This window comes from Tupaia chinensis, unplaced genomic scaffold (assembly GCF_000334495.1).
Source record: "Tupaia chinensis unplaced genomic scaffold, TupChi_1.0 Scaffold000357_1, whole genome shotgun sequence".
In the NCBI taxonomy this organism is placed as follows: Eukaryota; Metazoa; Chordata; class Mammalia; order Scandentia; family Tupaiidae; genus Tupaia; species Tupaia belangeri.
This window is the reverse complement of record NW_006159853.1, coordinates 735,380-751,456: the sequence shown is the minus strand read 5'-3', so window position 1 is coordinate 751,456 and position 16,077 is coordinate 735,380. Positions and strand designations below refer to the sequence as shown.

The 16,077-nt window shown below is 39.1% G+C and overlaps 2 pseudogenes; one reads left to right on the top strand and one right to left on the bottom strand.

Moving 5' to 3' along the window:
- LOC102475657 (ras-related protein Rab-5A pseudogene) overlaps nt 1-2,513 on the bottom strand; it is a 5,952-nt pseudogene extending 3,439 nt beyond the window's left edge.
- A 4,355-nt stretch (nt 2,514-6,868) lies between these two features.
- Nucleotides 6,869-10,548, top strand: LOC102475240 (serine/threonine-protein kinase tousled-like 2 pseudogene; annotated as a pseudogene).
- Nucleotides 10,549-16,077: the final 5,529 nt, after the last annotated feature.

Genomic DNA, 16,077 nt, shown 5'->3' with positions numbered 1-16,077 from the left:
GCTGGGATGGGGGACCCTGCTTCAGTGTCCTTTATGCCAAGGGTCTGAAGATGGAAGTAGGGTGGCTGTAGAGCTGGGGGTGTTCCTCAGTGTCCCTTAGGCCAGGGGTCTGAAGAAGGAAGTGGGGTGACTGTTGTGTTCTTATTTTATACATTTTACTCATTTTATTTTATTTATTTATTTAATTATTTTATACATTTAATCACTATTTATCATTATTTGAATTTTCCCAGCATGAGTGCACTGTATATTAGTTCAGTTAAAGATATTATTACTTGCTGGAGAGAGACAGAGACAGGGATGGGGAGAAATCACTCCTAAGAGTAAGTGGCTGTTGTGTGTGGAGGGAAGCTGAATTAGGCTGTAAGAAATGCTTGAGTTTTTTGGCTTCATGTGTGTAAGGTTAGAGACCTGTGTTGAGATGCAGAAAGAAGCCACAAACATGAGCAAAATAAGAAAAGAGAAGCTTTTAATAGAAAAGTGAAGATCTGTTAACAGAAAAAGAATATACTCCATGCCAAAAGGTGTGTGAATGGGCAGCTATCTGAGGAGGACTATTGCACTGAGAATGGGGTTGTTACTTTTATTTTGCAATCTTGTCATGAATATTTATGATGAAAAGTCTGTCACTGTAGCTGGTTTTTTGTTTGTTTGTTTGTTTGAATAAATAAACTTTTACCTATGCTTACATAAGGAATCTGATTACTTGATTATGTATGCTTAGTGTAGACTTTGAAGGTATGAGTGTCTACAAAGGGATGATTTTGTCCATGTCAGTTCATTTCTCTGAGTGGGAAGCAGAATATTGACCAAGCATCTGGGTGAATTGCTCTGTGCAAATGCAGAATGGCAAGAAGGAAGAATGACCATAGATAACCTTTCCTTTCTTGGTACCAAGGAGTCTAGCTGAGATCCTTAGTAACAATGATTGATGTGTCATATGTCCTCTTTGTTGGCATATTGGGACTCTCTGTTCATAATATCTACATATAACATGACCACACCACAACCTTTTTATCCTTCATTCTCTTCTCAGGATTTTGAGCACACATGCCTCATGTGATTTTCAAGTTCTCAGGCCCAGGACTTGAACTGTGGAGTCAGCAATATGGGATTCAGCCGCCTTAACCTCTAAGCTACCTGCTGGCCCTATATTCCTCTTTTTAAATTATAAAGTCATTAACTTACTAGGTGTATTTTTTTCATAAATCTCATGAGGTTACTTTATTTGCAGTGTTGCATCTTAACCTCCCTGCATGAAAAAAATTTAAAGTGTAAGGATAACTAGAACTGATACGGATTCAGGAAAAAGGAATATCTCATGTTGCTCATGGAAGGGTGGGATTTTCTTACTGTAGAGCAATATGGTGATATTTAATGAAAATAACAATATATCTAGTTTGACCCTCAAAACCCACTTTTAGAAATACACCCCTAAAAATATAAACACATGTAAAGATATAATAATAATGTTTGCAACATTTTGTCAAGTGCAAGAAAACGTGGAAAAATGATTGCTGATGAATAAAGAATCAATAAATAAATGATAATACATTTATATCATAGACTATTAAAGAAATCATTTAAAAAAATACCTATATAGGTTGACAAGGATTGATTTTCACAGTGTACTTTAAGTAAAAAAAAAAATGCATGGAATAGAGTAGCATTTTTTGGTAAGAAAAATTAAAAATAAACCAGTTCCATCCTATATGTATATGTTTATACATATATGACCTTTGTTATTTTAGTTTCTTTTTCTATAGGATGAATGTGCTCGTCAGAGAGAGTCAGAAGGAAAGTTAGAAATCACCTCCCAGGGGGATTGGCCATGCCATAATCCCTTCTTCATTCTCGTTTCAGCATTTTGGGCATGCACACACACACACCCAGCATAATTTTCAAGCTGCCAGGCTCAGGACTCAAATCGCAGTCTCTCATGTGGGAATCCAGCACCTTAATCACCACACCACCTGCTGGCTCCTGTATATGTACAAAAAGATGTGTATAAGGTTGTTAATTCTGTAACAAGTTTGTTAATACATGTAACTGGCTATAGAAGATAGTGCTAAACAGAAAATAATTAATAATAATAATGAAGAAATACAGTTGAAGATAAAATTAACTCATAAAATTAGATTCCATTAATTTCTAAATATATGTGAATCTGTGAGTGAAAGTGTGTTTCAGTGTGATTTATGCATCAGTTGTCTATACATATGTTTGTATTTATTAGTCAGAATTTTCTCAGGAGGCAGAGAACACACTTGAGTTAATAAAAGTATGTTTTACAATACTGTGGACAGGAACCAAATGTCAACAAGGACTTTTGGGAATAGGGTTGTGACACTCAGGAGACACTCAGGCTTCACCCTGGGCCTCACCAGGGGAGAGCAGAGTGGTCCACAAGCCAGGTTGGGTTGGGGCCCCTCCTGGGAGGGGAGGTGCATGGAGCAGCTGAGACAGTGACAGCAGCAGTAGAAATGATGAAAGAATCACATGCTTGTACCCATGATGGCAGCAATAGAGGCCAGATTTACTGGAGTTGGCATTAGTAAGATGAGAAGACCGAGTTCATAGAACTTAAGTGATTTGTCCAGTTTCATACAGTGGTTCCGTAACTCAGTCTCATACCTATCTGACTTTAAACTGTTGATACCAGCTGTTCTCAATCATTTTTCTATTGGTTACACCCCTAGGACATTCCATTCTTTCCCACTCAGGAAATGCAAGGGCCACTAAATAGTAACTCTTCCAGCCAGAGCTCTTGTTTCATGGGGTCCTTGAGTGATAAAGTAGTAGAGATTCCTGAGAAAAAGTAGAATTACCAGTGAAATCAGAAAATAAAAGCGGAACCATATGAACCTTGCCAAGGGAAAGGTACTTCTAGGGTACATAAAATTAGCGATCACTTTGAGTTTGCTGGGGAAAGAGGGCCAGGAACCAGCCCTGGCAGAAATATTCCACCAGTTGCATGATCCTCATTATGACATCACTTAATGGCCAGTGGAGCAGCCTCTTTATGGCTTAGATGGCAGCACAGCAAAGGAGGCATCAGAGGAGCAATCTGCTTTGCCAACCCTCATGTCAGTGATGCTAGCAAAACCTCGGCTTGACACGGAGCAGCTGGCACAAAGAGGAGCTGGCCTCTGCTTCACTTTTGTTTCAGTGAGTAGTAAGACTAAGTTTATTCAGATCCTGTCCTTGTCCTAGAGCTCCTTGACAAAGTTGTATTGATTATTTTGGTAGTGATCTGATGACATTCCAATTCTGTATCTCCTTTAAAGATTTTACTTTTTTCTTTTTTTAAGAATAATTTTTAAAATTTTATTTATCATTATTACTTTTTATTATTTAAAAAAATTTGGTGCAGGACATGCACGCTCACAAATGAGAGAAAGAAAAAGTGAGGAAAGCAAGCTGCCAGGTCCAGGACTTGAACCGTTGTCGGCCATGAGGGAGACCAGTACCATAACCACCATTCCACCTCCTGGCTCCAGAACTCTGTACTTTTACTCAGTTCTTTGAGTCAGGCTCGAGACTGCTTGGTCAGGGTCTGAGCACCATATAGAGAGGAAAGTGTAATCTGAGAGTGACAAAGTAGTAAAGAAAGTACAGATTCTATTACAACCAAGATAATTGTATAATTAAAAATCTTTAAGCTCTAGCCATCCCTTATGTAAAGTAACATTTTAAGTCACCACATTTTTAGTGTTTAGGTAGAGATTCTGCGGCACGCTTACTGGACATTTCTCCTGGGTGGTGTTTGGGCTTTCAGTGTGCTTGTCCTCTCACACTGTCAGATCATTGGTGTGGCTCCATGTCCCAGGAGTAGTGCTCCTTTCAGCTTACTAGTAATACTTTCTCCTTCTTGGAAGAGCAAATTATGATAGGAATTGAATCCGAAGTTGTTACTTTTCATGATTTCTGTGCCCTACCAGGTATTTGTTTGTTGCCAAGGATGATATGCAATAAGAGAAAGCTAGCTGCTGGTGGTGTAGTGATTACGGTAGCTGGAGCCCACATGACCAACCATGTGGTTCGAGTCTCAGACCCAGCAACTTAAAAAGCATACTGGGTGCATGTGTGTGTGCCCAAAATCCCAAAAAAAGAAAGGGAGGAAAGGGATTGTAGTTTCACCACGCCTCGTGGAGGGTGCTTCTCACTTTCTCTCTCTTTCGCTGTGTCCTGCTCAAGTGAGCACACATACCCTCCAGCAAATTAAATAAATAAGTAAAGTAATGGAACAGAAGTGCTCTAGTGTTCCATTTTTACAGGCAGCTTTCAGAACTAAGTCCCCACTGATTCAAATTTTTTCTCTTCTTTTGGTTCTTTTTATTTGGTTATAATCTTTTTTTTTTTTTTTACCCCCTCTGTGGATTCTACCAGTCACTAACCCACATGCAACTGCATTTGAAAAGGCAGTGAAAATGTTAGACATCTTAAGGAAAGAAAAAATAAATAACAAAATAATTACCCAGGAACTTGTTATGTATTATTTTGAATATTTTCTTAACAGTTTCTATAACTTTACCACAAAGACAAAATATAACCTAAAAATTTTTTAAAAGAATTATTTATTTAATTATTTGTTGATTCATTCATTCATTTATTTTAATTTGACCAGAGAGAGATACAGAGAGAGAAAGAGAAAAAGCGAGAAAGTAAGCCACCAGGTCCAGGACTTGAACCATGGTCCACCATGTGGGAGCGTCCAGCACCTTAACCACTATGCCACTTGCTGGTCCCCCAATATAACCTAAAATTTACAGAATTTAAAAATAAAGGAATGGGGAAACTTTCTGTGTGAGGACAGTATAGTTCTATCCCTGGGTGAGAAAGAAAGCACATACTTTTAAAATGGGAGGGCTGACTCCTGTGGCCTAGAGGTTAAGGTAGCCAGATCTCACATGAAAAACTCTGCAATCTGAATCCCAGCCCTGGCAGCATGAGAAAAGGTGCATATGTGTCATGTATCCCAAGTCCTGGGAGGAGAAGGGATTGTGGCATGAGCATACCCCACTAGGGGGAGTTCCCTCCCCCTCCCCCTCTCCATTGAGCACAAGCACCTGGGCACGTGGGAGAAGACCTGTCTGCTACTGTATGAAGGCCTGGCAGCGGAATGGAGTAGTTTCTGTTGAGAATGTTACACTTCTCTCTACATTGTTTTGGAGAGTGTGTGTGTAATTGTGAATTTATTGGTCATTGATTTTTATTTATTTTTTTTGAGAGGTTTTCGCTATTGGGCGTGTGCGCTCGCCAGACAGACAGGGAGAGACATAGAGACAGAAAGCGAGAAATCACCCCCCAGAGGGGATGGTCACACCGCAATCCCTTCTCCTCCATTCTCGTCTCGGGATCTTGGGCACGCACGCACACGCGCCCGGCGTGAGTTTTAAGCCACCAGGTCCAGGACGCGAACTGCGGTTGACTATGTGGGAGTCCAGCGACATAGCCATTACGCTAACTGCTGGTTCCCTGGTCATTGATTTTTACTAAATTTTCATCTTAGATCTAACTTTCCCAGGCAAAGCCTTAGATAATAAGGGAATTGTCTTTTTGTTGTTTTGTTGCCTTAAAAAGTACCTCCTTTTCACTTAAGAGGAGCTCTCTTTGTTTATTCCACAGATATTTACTGAGTGCCCACTGTGTAATGAGCACATAGTTAAATACTCTGGATTTTGATCCACAGCAACTTGTTCCCCTTTCATAAAAGATTTGAGCATGGAGTCTTCGGTGGGAGCACTTGCAGGACCGCTCACTCAGTCCTGTGAGCTAGTACTCTCAGGCTGTTTGAGGAGGTGCAGATGCTGTCACCAGATTGTTCTCATGTGGGAGAGAGGGCAGAGTGGACTAACAAAATAATCATGCTTGAAAGGGAACTTGGAAACAGTATAGGAACCAAAGACCTGAATGTTGTAGTATAGTTCTGTTTCTCTTTGCTTCTCAGCAGTTCTAGCCAGACTATAAGCTTAGAAATAAGAAATCAAAAAAAGGGGTTACCATACCATAAATGTTGTTAATCAATACATAGAGACAAGAAAAAGCCAAAAGAAAAGACCAATAACTAGTAACATGAAAAAAAAAAAGTACCCAACTTCAGCCCTAAAGAAATGCAAAAATAAAACAAGATAACATTTTTACCTATCAAATTTGTAAGGAATAAGTGATCATTCTCAGCATAGATAATAGTTTAAATATACACACATTGTCTGTAAGTCGATGTGGTCATTTGGACAAATTGGCGATTTATCTCCATGTTAAGGATATATATCTTGGGTATGAAAATTCTATTCCCCCCCAAAAAAACTTCACAGAAGTGTTTATTAAGGTATTGTTTCTAATTGGAATACTCTAGAAGCAGTTTTCTTGTGCTAGTGTTTCCAAGGACATCACTTCCAAATTGCTAAATCCACTGAGTTCTCAGCGCCCACATGATTTCATTTATCACCGTGGCTGCTGCCTCCTCCAAGCACATGCTCCTCACTTGCCTTCCACTCTTTTGAGTTTTTCTCAGTTCTCTGCCTCTAAACATTGGAATGCCCCAGAGCTCAGGCTTCAGGGTCCTCTGTCTTCCTTTTATACTTTAATCTCATCTATTGGTAGTTTCTTTGTTTTTAAAACATGTCACTGTGCTGAGGACTTTTAAATTTGTATCTCTAGCCCACAGCTCTGCTTGATTTCCAGACTGGTACAACCAGCTGTTCTCAATCATTTTTCTATTGGTTACACCCCTAGGACATTCCATTCTTTCCCACTCAGGAAATGCAAGGGCCACTAAATAGTAACTCTTCCAGCCAGAGCTCTTGTACCATGGGGTCCTTGAGTGATAAAGTAGTAGAGATTCCTGAGAAACAGTAGAATTACCAGTGAAATCAGAAAATAAAAGCGGAACCATATGAACCTTGCCAAGGGAAAGGTACTTCTAGGGTACATAAAATTAGCGATCACTTTGAGTTTGCTGGGGAAAGAGGGCCAGGAACCAGCCCTGGCAGAAATATTCCACCAGTTGCATGATCCTCATTATGACATCACTTAATGGCCAGTGGAGCAGCCTCTTTATGGCTTAGATGGCAGCACAGCAAAGGAGGCATCAGAGGAGCAATCTGCTTTGCCAACCCTCATGTCAGTGATGCTAGCAAAACCTCAGCTTGACACGGAACAGCTGACACAAAGGGGAGCTGGCCTCTGTTTCACGTTTGTTTCAGTTCAGCAGAACAGTCCCTCTTCTACAGGACCTGGCAACACCGAGCAATTCTGCTGCTGCTCAAAACATATCTTCATTCAGCCTAGACAGACCCGGTCTGACCTCACAATAGAAAAGAGTAAGAATTCTGACTTCAAGAAGGAAGGAAGAATAGATTATTAAGAGCCACTGTGATCTGAGATGGAAGATTGATAAACACCAAAAGATGCTAGAGAAATATAAGGAATGATTAAATAGATGTGTGACAATGAACAAGAAACTCCTTATAGAAAAGTCAAAACAAGAGAAAATGGCATGTAGAGATAAGAGCATGCAAGACCACTTGAGATTGGGCCACTTTACTACTGCCTGGCATGGGGCCTCTTTTATTGAACAAGGGACAGATGGTTACGCTTTCCAGAAACTTATCAAGCAACAAGAAAGAATAAATTCACAGAGGGAAGAGATAGAAATACAATGGAAAATGTTTGCAAAGCAGAAACATCTGCCATGGGTCAGACTCCTGCAGTCAACAATGAGCAGAAACAGCAGAAAAGCAAGACCAAGGAGCTGAAAATGAAACATTAACATTAGCAGAATATCATGAACAAGAAGAAATCTTCAAACTCAGATCAGGTCATCTTAAAAAGAAAGAAACCAAGATCCAGGCAGAGCCGGAAAGGCTAGAAAGGGTTAGAAATTTACATATCAGAGAACTAAAAAGGATTCATAATTAAAATAATTCACAATTTAAAGATCATCCAACACTAAATGACAGATATTTATTTTTTCATCTTTTGGGTAGAGGAAGTTTCAGTAAAGTTTACAAGGCATTTGACCTAACAGAGCAAAGATATATAGCTGTGAAAATTCACCAGTTAAATAAAAACTAGAGAGATGAAAAAAAAGGGAAATTATCACAAGCATGCATGTAGAGAATATCAGATTAACCAAGAATTGAACTATCCCAGAATAGTTAAGCTGTATGATCCTCTTCCACTGGACACTGACTATTTTGTACAGTATCCTAATACTGTGAGATAAATTATCTGGATTTCTACTTGAAACACAAATTAATGTCAGAGAAAGAGGCCCAGTCTATTATCATGCAGACTGTGAAAGCTTTAAACTACTTATATAAAATAAAACCTTCCATCATACACCATGACCTTCTTTTAGTAAATGGTATAGTGGGGGAAGAGGTAAAAATTACAGATTTTGGTCTTTCCAAAATCATGGATAATGATAGCTACAATTTAGTGGATATCATGGAACTGACATCATGAGGTGCTGGTACTTACTGGTATTTAACCACCAGAGTGTTTTGTGGTTGGGAAAGAACCACCAAAGATTTCAAAGTTGATGTCTGGTCAGTGGGCATGATCTTCTACCAGTGTCTCTATGGAAGGAAGCCTTTTTGCCATAACCAGTCCCAGTAAGACATTCTACAAGGAAATACTATTCTTAAAGTTACTGAAGTATTATTCCCACCAAAGTCAGTGGTAACACCTGAAGCAAAGGTGTTTATCAGACAATGCTCGGCCTACTAGAAGGAGGACTGCATCAACGTCCAACAACTGGCCTGTGACCCCTACTTGCTTCCTCATATCTAAAAGTCAGTCTCTACAAGTAGCCGCATGGGAACTGCTGTTGCATCAACTTCGGGGGCACCTAATAGTTTTTTTTTTCTTTTTTTTGGAGAAGTTTTTGCTATAGGGTACGTGCGCTCGCCAGACAGACAGAGAGAGAGACATAGAGACAGAAAGTGAGAAATCACTCCCCAGAGGGGTTGTTCACGTCGCAATCCCTTCTCCTTCATTCTCCTCTCGGGATCTTGGGCATGCATGCACACGCGCCCGGCCTGAGTTTTAAGCCACCGGATCTGGGACGTGAACTGCGGTCGACTACGTGGGAGTCCAGCAACATAGCTATTACGCTAACTGCTGGTTCCCAGGAGACACCTAATAGTTTTTCAAATTGAACCACAAAGTGGACAAATGGCATTCAGCAGTAGGTTTGGAATATAATGAATCTCATGAAACCTGTACCAGGTGCTTTTATTTTCTTGCCTTTTTTTCCATCCATAGAGCATGACAGCATTAATTCTCATTAAGGAGAAGCCTTGGGCATTCTGGCCAGGCCTAACTGAAATGTTCACTTTGTAAGCTAAATAATGTGATTGAATGTATAAAAAAAAAAAAGTAAATAAATAAATTAAATTTTTAAAAAATAGAAAAAGAAAAAGGCCCTGCCTGAGGTTCTGGAGTCAATGGCCACTGTGTGTGACTGCTCTGAGTAAGGAAAAAATTAAAAGGAATCTGATTCCGTGTACTGTGAGCTTAAAAACATGCAGACAGGGCTGGGAGTGTTCCTGATGCAATACTTCAGATGAAGAATGTGGACTTGAAAGTATAGATCGAGCTAGTCCATTTTCTATATTTAAACTTGTTCTTTTCTTTTAATAAAGTTTAGGTAACATCTCCTGAAAAGAAAAACAAAACAATGGTGGACAGTGTTTTAGAAAAGGTGGAGAAAGATAGTACAGTAACACAGAGCTAATAATAGCAAGGGATCTGTTCCTATTTCTATGCCCAAAGGAGCCAGGAGAAGAAGCCCAATTTGTAGTGTTTCCGTTATTTCAATGAATTATATACTGATGATTTTCTTTTATACAAAGAAATTCAGCCTAAAATAATAAAAGAAGATCAATGGAGATTGGAAGGAGAAGCTTAAACAAAAATACAGTTGTTGCAGAAATAAAAAGACTCAAGTTGTTTAGATTAGGGTTTTCTTTTCCCTCTGCCTATTTGAGAACTAAGAAGTAAACCAAAAAAAGAAGCTTTCGGTATCATGTCAATAATTAGCAATTTTGTGAAATGTTTTTGATTTTCAAAAAAAAAAAACCTACTATGTAAATAAAATAGAATACGAATGAAAACAAAGGAACAAAAAATAGGCACTCTAGAATTTAAATTTTCTTTGCCACTCAAGGAAGCCACAACAGTGGAAAAGTACTCAGATTTTTTTGTTTGTTTTGTTGTTTTGTTTTGTTTTGTTTTGTGTTTTTTTTTTTTTGAGACAAAGATACGTGCTAATCTTCCTTCCTTTCAGAACTTATGAGCCCAGTATTAAATGTTATTTTATGGCAGAAAGGCTGAATTTTGAATTTGAATGAAGGGCAAAATATTACTTTAAGCTAAATGGTTAAAAGCCAACTGCATAATCCAACTAGTTTTAAAAACTCGTTCGCTCCTATAGATATAAAAACTGATAAAAATAAACCAACTCTGCTAACAGTTCTTTTGTTAATTGAATGTTGTGAAGACCAGAAATTGAAAGTGTCAATTCAGTATTTTACATAAATGCAGAGTCATAATCCTGGGAATTTGGAAACATTAGAAAAAATAATATCCTGTTCTGATAGCATATGTCAAATGTTTAAATAATGTGGGCTATCTTCAATCTTTTTTTTTAAAAAAGATTTTATTTAACTTTATCCATTTCTTTACTTATTTTAATTTGACCAGAGAGGGACAGAGAGAGAGAGAGCGAGAAAGAGAGAGAGAGAGAGAGAGAGCAAGTTGCCAAGTCCTTGACTCGAACCATAGTTGCCCATGTGGGAGTCCAGTGCTCTTAATCACCATGCCACCTGCCAGCTCCCTTCAATCATTTTAAACAGAATTCTTGGTAGTTTTATTTTGTAGGGGAAAATTAAAATACTACCAAGATAACTATATTATTTTAAATGAATATCAAAATCTTTCTGAGAAAACTTTATACTTTCTCATTTCCCACTTTCTCAGTGCCCACTTGAGTTATTAAGTGGCAAATGCTATGAGCAATTTCTTGAAGGTAGGCATAATTATATTTAAATGGTAAACTGATTCTCAAAAAGAAAAGTCAAAAGAACCAATGGCTCCTTTACATCAAACCATCTTTCCTCTTCCTCCAATGTTTTCATAGGAAAATCACATTTTAAAATTAAAAATATATTTTTTATTGCCAAAGGGTGCATGTGCTTGTGAGAGAGAGGAGAGAGAGAGAGAGAGAACCTCTCCTATGGGGTATATCACACTGTAATTCTTTTCCCTTTATTCCTTCATAGTGTTAGGATTTGGAGCATGTTTACACACATACCTGGCATGTTTTTCATTCCATTGATGACAGGATTTGAACCATAGACAACCATGTGAGATTGATTCCTATGCATACTGCTTAACTACTATGCTAAGGATCTTGCCCTAAGAAAATTACCTTTTACCTCCCAAAAAGAACTATTCATTTACACTTCTAGAAAATGACAAAGAGAAATTTACTGACTCCAAAAATTTTAATTTCAATGGAAAAATTGTGGGATTTTTACATATTGTTAAGTGAGGAAGGTAAAGAAAGAATTATGAGGAGGAGGACCAAAGCAAGGAGGATCAAAGCAGGAATTATGAGGAGGACCACAGCATTTGGTGCTTCTAACTAGGTTTGAGTGAGACAGGCCCCATCTTAATGTGAGAAGAGAGGTCAGCCACATATTTCCTAATGATCTGGTTTTGAGGACATTTGGAACAAATTCTTTGTATGTCTCCCTGACCAAGAGGGTGACCAGATATGAGATGATTTCTGTGGACCTTGGCCCAGGCAGCAACTTGTGGTGGAATCAAGTATAAATGAAAAAATATTTTGAGGGCACCTACTGTGGGAGTTGGGCAGTAGTGGACACACATGCTCAGAGATCCAGCCTTAAATTATGGTGAACTTATACACTTTACCAAGTCAGTATGTATAGAAAACCCCATCTCCCTCAAGAGAGACTGAGAATCCTGACCTATAATAATTTCCTTTGGCCCAATGACTTCCTCTCATAGCAGATGATTCAAGTGAAGCTAGTTATTAGGCCAAAGGATGTCTTTGTACCACCAGCACCAAGAGAGACATTCCTTCAGCACTTGTCATTCCCATAGAAATCTATCAGTTTCACTGTGGTCCAAAATAATTTATTATATTTCACATGTGGCTAAATATAGTCATGAAAAAGTGAGCACCAGATCAGTAAGACAGGTACCTCACCAGATAACTTTTTAAACTCCTCTGGCTGTTTAAGTGCTCCCCAGAGTTTTTGATGAACACAGCCTAAATACAAAATAGAGAGTGATAACACCTTCTAACATACATTCCTATCCTCTCACCTAGGAATAACATGAAATAATATAGCCAAATTCCAAGGTATTGAGTGGAAGGGTCTCAGAGGATTCTATGTAAAGATTTAGAAGGTCTTTCTAATCGAATAGAACTAGCTACAACGTTAGAAGCAGAAAAAATATTATCACTTAAGGTATCATCTACTTATAGTATTGTTGAAAAAATAAAATGATAATATCCACATAAGAGACTATATATGCAATAAGGGCACAATAACTATTAGAGTTTAGTCTCATCACCATTTTAACAGTGAGGAAATAAAGGCTAAAAGAATGACATGCCCAAGTCAAGCAGTATTCATAAGGTAAGCACAGAATTCAAATGAAAATCTCTCAAAATGCAGGGCCTGCACCACTTTGTAAAATCTCCTTTTCTCTTTTCTTACGTTTTCCCCTTAATTTTTGCTGTTTACTGAGATAGACATAAAGAGACAAGTGACCTCAACAGGATCTCATGCCATAATTCACCCCCTGCCATGTACAAGCAAGATTTTCTAGCCAGCCAGGATCACAGGTATAAGTCATTCTGGGAACTGAAACTTGATCTTCTATATGGTTTCCAGCATTGCAGAATGTGCACCACATTGACTGGGACTATGATATCTTTCCTTAACCATCTGCAATACTGTTTTCCACGACCCCAACTTTGGTTAGGTACTCATCTACCCATGTTCTACAGGCTACACAAGAGCCCTGCTATCCATTCAATTACTCACACTGGAAACTTCAACAGGAAATAAAAGAGAAAGGGGAAAGTTAGTTGGAAAGTAACAGTGGCCAGGACTAATTGCAGCATTTACTTAGTTATCTAAAATATATTTTGGTATCATAATATATATATATATATATATATATATACACATATGCTATGTACAAACTGGAGCAGCCCCTCTTTCTTTCTTTCTTTCTTTTTTTTGGAGAGGTTTTTGCTATAGGGCGTGTGTGCTCACCAAACAGACAGAGAGAGACAAGAGAGACAGAAAGCGAGAAATCCCCCCCCTGGGGGGATGGCCACACCGCAATCCCTTCTCCTCCATTCTCCTCTCAGGATATTAGGCATGCACGCACACACGCCTGGTGTGAGTTTAAGCCACTGGGTCCGGGACTCTAACTGCGGTAGACCACGTGGGAGTCCAGTGATATAACTATTACACTGACTGCTGGTTCCTCTCTGCAATTACTTCTACATTCATGCTACCATTGGCCTAGTAAAAACCCCTCTTGTTTATTGTATGAATAAAGACATAAGTATTGGGACTAGCAGTTAGCGTAATGGCTATGTCGCTGGACTCCCATGTAGTCGACCGCAGTTCGCATCCTGGACCCGGTGGCTTAAAACTCACGCCGGACGCGTGTGCATGTGCCCAAGATCCTGAGAGGAGAATGGAGGAGAAGGGATTGCAGTGTGGCCATCCCCCTGGGGGGTGATTTCTCGCTTTCTGTCTCTCTGTCTCTCTCTGTCTGTCTGGAGAGCGAGTGGCGCCCTATAGCAAAAACCTCTCACAATAAAGAAAGACAAAAGTATCATAATAGGCTCAATTTCTATTCCTCTGGTATCTCTAAATACCAAGCTCAAGTGAGGAGAAAAAATTCAGACAGCATATTTAACCAGGAGAAAATTATTCCTAAATATGTCTGCTTCAGTTAATTTGTGCTGCCAAAACAAAATACCCAAGACTGTAATTTATAAAGAATACATATTTATTTCACACAGTTGGGGAGGCTGGGAGGACCAAGATTAGGTACTGCCACATTTAGTATCTAGTGAAGGATTGCTATCTGCTTCCAAATGGCAACTTTTTGCTGTGTCCTCTTATGGTGGAAGAAGAGAAGGACAAATAGAGCTAGCTAGTAGCCTTGAGCACTATTGTAAGGGTACTGATCACATTCATAAAGTCAGAGCTCTTATAACTTAATCACATTCTAAAGATATCTCTTATTTTTGCCATAGGGCTTTTGCACTCATGGGAGAGACACAGAGACAGTGAGAAGGAAAGTGAGAAATCACCCTCCAGAGAGGATGAATACATCACAATTCCTTCTCCTCCATTTTCCTCTTGGGATTTTGGGCACATGAACATGTACCCAGTCTGATTTTCAAGCCACAAGGTCTGGGACTCAAACTATGTTTGGCCATGTGGCAGTCATATGCCTTAACCACAATGACACCTGCTGGTCTCAAGACCTCACCTCTTAGTACTATCACATTGGGTCTTAGGTCCCAACATGTGAATTTTGTGAGGACACATACATTCAAATCATAGCAATTATCATTCACAAAGTTAAGGCTAACATGGAAACACAGAATGAAATAAATTCTGTATATTACCTAGCCCTGTTTTTTATCTGGCCTCTCACTCATCGCTTGCTTTTGACTTCTCTTTTCTTTCAGAGATTTTTGCTCTAGGGCATGTGTACTCACAGGAGAGGCAGACAGAGAGTAAAGGACAAAAAGTGAGAAATCACCCTACCTCCCAGGGATAATGGCCACACAGAAATCCCTTCTCCTAAATTCTTCTCTTGAGATTTTGGGCATGCACACACATGCACTTGATGTGAGTTTCAGGTTGTTAGGTCTGGGACTCAAATTGTGGTCAGCAATGTGGGAGTCCAGCACCTTAACCACTATGCCACCTACTGGCCCTGCTTTTGATTTAACACTTTTCTTTCAAAGGTCCCAGAAAACCTTGTACCCCATGTGTACAAAATTCTGTTTAATGACTTGATGCCATTAATTCTGGTGTCACCATGTATCTATTATGGAATTTTGGGGTATGTATTTGTGTTCAGTATGTGCATATGGTATGTGTGTTTGTGTTTACATTTATGTTTTTCCGTCAGATTCTCTACAGAAAAGAAAGCATAGAGTTAATTTAAATAAAGGAATTATTTACCAAAGTGTGAGTAGCAAGTAAGGAAATTTGGAGAGGTGATAACAGAGTAACTCATAGCTAATACTAGCAGGATAAAAGTTGTGATCTATTATAACTCCTGAGCCTAAAGAAACAAGTGAAAAGAGCTTCTAACTTCTGTTATTTTTATAGAGAATGTATTTATAAATTACTTCTAAAGTGAGAAATTAAAGCTTACATGTTAAAAGTAAAGCAATGTGGAAGGGTAGAGGCTCAAGGAAAATACTATCACTGGAGATAATGTATCTTGCATTCTGAAAAGTCAGTAAATAGAAAATATCTGGGACCAGCAGTTAGCATAATGGCTATGTCGCTGGACTCCCATGTAGTCGACCGTGGTTCGAGTCCCGGATCCAATGGCTTAAACTCAGTCCGGGCACGTGTGCGTGCATGCCCAAGATCCTGAGAGGAGAATGGAGGAGAAAGGATTGGGCATGGCCATCCCTCCTTGGGGGGTGATTTCTCACTTTCTGTTTCTCTTTCTCTCTCTCTGTCTTTCTGGCAAGTGCACATGCCCTATAGCAAAAACCTCTCCAAAAAAAAATGAATAAAATAAAATAAATTAGCTAATATCTGAAGTAGTTTTATTTTTTCTAAAGAAAAATTGATATGTGAATGAAAGATTGAAGAAAAACATTTTGTGATTCCCAGCTCCCCACTGTCTCCCCACTGCTTCCATGTGCACAGAACTCCCCTGCGTCCAGCTCTTCCCCCACCATCATTCCTGGCTCCTGCTTGGGCGCAGCAGAAGCCAGTGAAGACTGAGGCTAGATATTGTCTTGGGGAC